The 5,363-nt window shown below is 45.4% G+C and overlaps 1 protein-coding gene across 1 annotated transcript in view; it reads left to right on the top strand.

The window, feature by feature from the left end:
• Positions 1-5,363, top strand: part of Ccdc146 (coiled-coil domain containing 146) — a 123,103-nt gene that overhangs the window by 19,009 nt on the left and 98,731 nt on the right. The gene's annotated exons all lie outside the window — the stretch shown is intronic.

Below are 5,363 nucleotides of genomic sequence, written 5' to 3'. Positions count from 1 at the left end.
TCAGGCACATCTTGACCTGTGTTCTCTTGGGACAATCAGGCACACACTTGAGCTGTGTCTTGTTGGGACAGTCAGGCACATACTTGACCTGTTCTGCTGAGACAATCAGGCACGCACTTGACCTGTGTTCTGTTGAGACAATCGGGCACACACTTGAGCTGGAGAGGCAGATCATGCATCAGTAGGCACAAGCACAGAACTGAGCCTGTGGCCAGCAGTGTGGGCGAGGCCTGGTCTCAGCTGCCTGCTCGAGTGTGATTTGGGGCACTGCGGAACCCTAAAGCGGTTAGGCCAGGACTCCAGTACAAATTGGCACCATTAAGGGCAGAACTGCGGAAACTCACACAGAAAAATTTTTAGCTTGGAAACATTTTAGTAAATTATTACAAAATTGAAGCAAACACAAAGGTTGCAATAAACAGCAATTCCTTAGGGTTTCAATAGAACCAGTTTTTGAAAACTAGTACAGTATTACACAGTATTGGACATACAAATTAAATGTAAATATCGTTGCATTTCACAGAAATGAATCCTTTTCCTGTGAAGGTTTCATTAAACTAAGAATTAACAAGGAAGGTCATTTTTCTTGAATGTTCTGGATAGTTTTATATCAACTTGGTAAAAGCTAAAGTCATCTGAGAGGAAGAAACCTTAACTAAGAAAATATCTCCTTGAGGTCATGCTGTAGACAAGTCTGTAGGGCATTTTCTTAATGCACAATTGAGGGGGAAGGTCCAGCCCATGGTGGGTGGGGCCATCCCTGGGCTGCTGGGCCTGGGTTCTATAAGGTGAGCTGAGCCAGTCATGGGAAGCAAACCCCCTCCACGGCCTCTGCATCAGCTCCTGCTTCTGGGATTCCACCCTGTTTGAGTTCCTGTCCTGAATTCCTTCAGTGATGAACACCAATGCTGAAGTATAGCTCTAATAAACCCTTTCCTCCCCAACTTGCTCTTTGGTTGTGGTGTTTGGTCACAGCAATAGAAGATAAATTGGTTCCAGTGTAGTGAGGTGTTGCTATGACAGTCCTGACCATGTTCTGGGGAGGACTGAGGAAGGACCTTGGAATTTGGGTCTAGAAGAACCATTTAGCATTAAGAGCTCTGTGGGATGCTCTTTTGAAACTTGGAAGGTAAGACTATTGAGAGCAGTGCAGAAGTCAGAGGCCCAGCTTGTGAAGTTTCAGAGGGAAGTTTAAAGACTCTGTCAGGGCCATCTGCTATTTTGAATAAAGATTCTATGGTTCTGGTAGCTGGGGCTGAAGAATCGGCTGAGGTTAACAAGACACAGAACTGCTGAAGTAACGCTCTGCTTTGCTGGGACATTCGATGCTGGTCAGCTGGAGCTAAGAAATTAGCGATGATTAAGAAGATGCCAGCATCACTGAGGGAGACTTTTCTGGCAGCCAGACTTGGTTAGATGTAAGAGTCACCCAGGTGGTATTGGGTGTGAAGGCATGACAGGGTCATGGAGAGCCGCTGAGGCTTGGCACTGTGAGAGGCCAGCAGAGCCAGCCAGAGCCTGGAAGACAAGCTGTGTGTGCTGGAGAGGGTGGAGCAGGAGAAGTGACCCAAGCCCTTTGGAGGAGTTCAGAAGACTCTGTGGATCCCAGACACTAGACAGTTGGAATTTTGTTTTGCTTTAACTTGATTGTGACTGTTCCCTGATCTTTCCCTCTTGAAGTAAGAAAGTATTTGCCTGGGTTGAGAGACTTGAATTTTAAAAGGCTTTGTAGTTTTAAAAAGATTGACTGTTTTAAAGAAGCTAAAGTTTTAATGTGCTTGAATTTGTAAAGCCTGTGGAACTTTTAAAGTTACCTAAGGTCTTGGGGATGAATAAGAAGAGAAGGGTTGTGTTTGTGTGTCAAGAGTCATTGAAGAAGCTTCAGCTGAGGAAATGCCTCCTTGAGATCCAACTGTAAGGCATTTTCTCATTTAGTGATTGATGGGGGAGGGTCCAGCTCATGGTGGGTTTACCATCTCTGGGCTGCTGATCCTGGGCTCTATAAGAAAACAGGCTGAGCCAACCACGAGAAACAAGCCCCGGTACACAGCTCCCCTCCATGGCCTCTGCATCAGCTCCTGCCTCTGGGAGTTCCTGTCCTCACTTCCTTCTATGGTGAACAGCAATGCTGAAGTGTGAGCCAAATAAACCCTTTCCTCCCCATCTTGTTCTTTGGTCCTGGTGTTTGGTCACAACAATAGACACCCTAAGACAACAAGCAAGCCTACAGCCTTGCTTAAAGTTTGGCAATCTCCACAGGCTGAACAAATGCCCCAACAAACACCAAGATGACTATTAAATGATTGCATACTTGAAATTCAGCCAATGCATGAAGCTGACTTGTTTTAGAGGGCGGTCTCTCTAGAAAAAACTGTCTTATGAGACTGTTGTATTAACTTTTCTAGGGGAGACCTCAGCAAAGAACCGCTTCCCCCAAATAGAGCACCAACCACAGACAAAACATAATGATGTTGGAGTCCTAGTGTGGGTGAAGGCACCCCCGCCCCTCCGGCACCCGGGGAGACCACCTCAGCCTGCTCTTCCAGAGGACCCTGATCCAATTTCCAGCACCCATTTGGTGGCTGACAACTGTGTGTAACTCTGGTTCTAGGGAATCCGATGCCCTCCTCTGGCCTCTGAGGGTACGACATACACGTGATGTACAGAGACCAACGTATATGTAAAACACCATGCATATAAAATCTTGAAAATTGTTTTAAAGAGTGCAGTAGCCATAGTGCTTAAAAACCAGCGCTCCACAAGTGAGGCTCATCAGGTCCAGATGTTAGTTTTTGAAATGACATTTTAGAAATTGACCCTGATGTTGTCAACCTCAGTTAAACACTGCCAAAATTATGTGCAATTTTGTATTCCCAAGAGCAGCTCACATCATTTTCAATTATGTCAATTAAAAACTAAATTGCAAAAGTATAAATTTTGTTAGCCTAATAAATTATTTTGCAGAAAAAAAAATGAGTCAGAAAAAAATCTTATGACCAGGCAAGATGTTACTGCACTATTATATATTTTACTATGTAAAATTATTATAAAACTTTTTCTTGCAATTTATGTTGTCTGTATTTGTTTCCATTTACTTTTTTTTTCTTCATTTCATTTAATCGTCACTAAATTGATTGTCTTTTGTAAGCAATAAAACATTTAAGGGTTAAATTTTATATTTTGGGTAATTTTCATAGTAAGTTTTTTTGCTTTTTGAACAACAACAACAAAAACCCTCAGACGTCTCCTTTTTTGATCTGGATTAGGCAGCCCCTCAGGAAGCCTGCTAGAGGAGAAGCTTTTCCAAGCTGGTGACAAACCAGGGCGGAGCTGCAGCGTGGCTCCACTGGAACTGCCACTTGGTCAAACCAGTGTTCTAACACGCTGACTTCGTGATTGTTAGCTCACTGGCTTAGCGGTCCTGGCTGACGTCACCGTCAGTTCACTGGCTTAGCGGTCCTGACTGACTACGTCACTGTTAGGTCAAACCAGTGTTCTAACACGCTGACTTCAATATTGTTAGCTCACTGGCTTAGCGGTCCTGGCTGACTTCGTGATTGTTAGCTCACTGGTTTAGCGGTCCTGGCTGACTTCGTGATTGTTAGCTCACTGGTTTAGCGGTCCTGGCTGATGTCACCGTCAGTTCACTGGCTTAGCGGTCCTGGCTGACTACGTCACTGTTAGCTCACTGGCTTAGCGGTCGGTCGTGGCTGACGTCACTGTCAGTTCACTGGCACAGCGGTCCTGGCTGGAAATCCAAGCACGTGATTTGCAGTGAGAAGAGCAGCTGAAACTGTTTGCTGAAACCGGTTGCCCCGCTGGAAATCCTCCTGGTGCACATTCTGTGCTGTGTATCGCTTGCTGGGTGTTGAAGATTCCTAGGCAAATGCAGCTTCCTTCTTAAGGAGTGTAATTAGGGAGACTGTAGTTTCTTCTTCTTCTTTTTTTTTAATCTTTGGGTGTCTGCCTCCCAGCTCCCAAATAAATACATGGAGACTTATTCTTACTTATGAATTTCTGGCCTTAGCTTGGCTTGTTTCTCGTCAGATTTTCTAACTTAAATTATCCCAGTTCTCTTTAACGTTTTGCCCCTGGGACCGTTATTCTGTATAACTTTTCCGCCTTACCCTGTGGCCAGCTCTGAGGCTGGGTGACTGGCCCCTGGTGCCCTCCCTCCCTCATCCTTTTTCTCACCCCTCACTATCTCTAACCTAGGTTTCTCCTCCTATTTAGTCGCTCTGTCTGGAAGTCCCGCCTATGCCTCTCCTGCCTTGCTATTGGCCATTCAGCTCTTTATTAGACCAATCAGGTGTTTTAGGCAGGCTCAGTATCACAGCTTCACGGCGTTAAACAAATGCAAGATAAAAGAACGCAGCACATCTTTGCATCATTAAACAAATATTCCACAGCATAAACAAATGTAACCCATCTTAAACTAATATTCCACCACAGGAGACAATATGAAAAATAATAAAATTTTAATAGTGACTACGGAAGCCTGGACAAGCTGCATGCTATAGAAGTATCAGAAAACAAAGTGCAATTGACCCAATAGGTAGCTAGTGAGGCCCTGCCCACAGTCATATGTGGTCATACGTGACCTGTGTTCTTACTCGGCGCAGGCATCCCCCCATTTGATGTTGGCGGGATCTCGCTCCTGGAAGATGGTGATGGCCTTCCCGTTGATGACAAGCTTCCCATTCTCAGCCTTAACTGTGCCTTTGAACATGCCATGGGTGGAGTCATACTGGAACATGTAGACCAAATAGTTGAGGTCGATGAAAAGGTCATTGATGGCAACAAACTCCACTTTGCCAGAAGTGAAGGCAGCCCTGGTAACCAGGCATCCAATACGGCCAAATCCGTTCACTCCGACCTTCACCATCATGTCTCTGGAACGAGGCTGGCACTGCAAGAAAAGAAGTGGCTGTCTATAGAACAGGGAGGAGCAGAGAGCCCATGACCTGTGTTCTTATTGCAGCCCCTTTGCTCCTTGGAATTAAATGGGGGAAAGGGTCTGCTGCTTGAGATTAGACATGTCCCGACCCTGCTGAGAATGGCTGACTGTTCCTCTGCCTGAGATGAGACATGTCCCAATCCTGCTGAGAATGGCGGTGCCTCTTCCTCTGCTCGGCTTCCTAAGAGCCTGTTTCTGTCTCCCCTCACCCTTCCCATGCCTGGATCTCAAGCTGGCCATTGGTTGATATTTTCCAAAGTCCCTGCTATTAATTTTAGGAATAAGTGTATACATAGTTTGCATGAATGTGGGTTCACATGTTGGGGGCAGTGTGCATGTGGAGGCCCCAGGTTGATGTCCAGAATTACTTTCTTTGATTGGTCTTTCACCTTATCCTTTGGGTCAG

This window comes from Microtus ochrogaster, chromosome 26 (genome assembly GCF_000317375.1).
Source record: "Microtus ochrogaster isolate Prairie Vole_2 chromosome 26, MicOch1.0, whole genome shotgun sequence".
Taxonomy (NCBI): Eukaryota; Metazoa; Chordata; class Mammalia; order Rodentia; family Cricetidae; genus Microtus; species Microtus ochrogaster.
The sequence above is the reverse complement of the archived record's forward strand: the minus strand, read 5'-3'. Positions and strand labels throughout refer to the sequence as shown.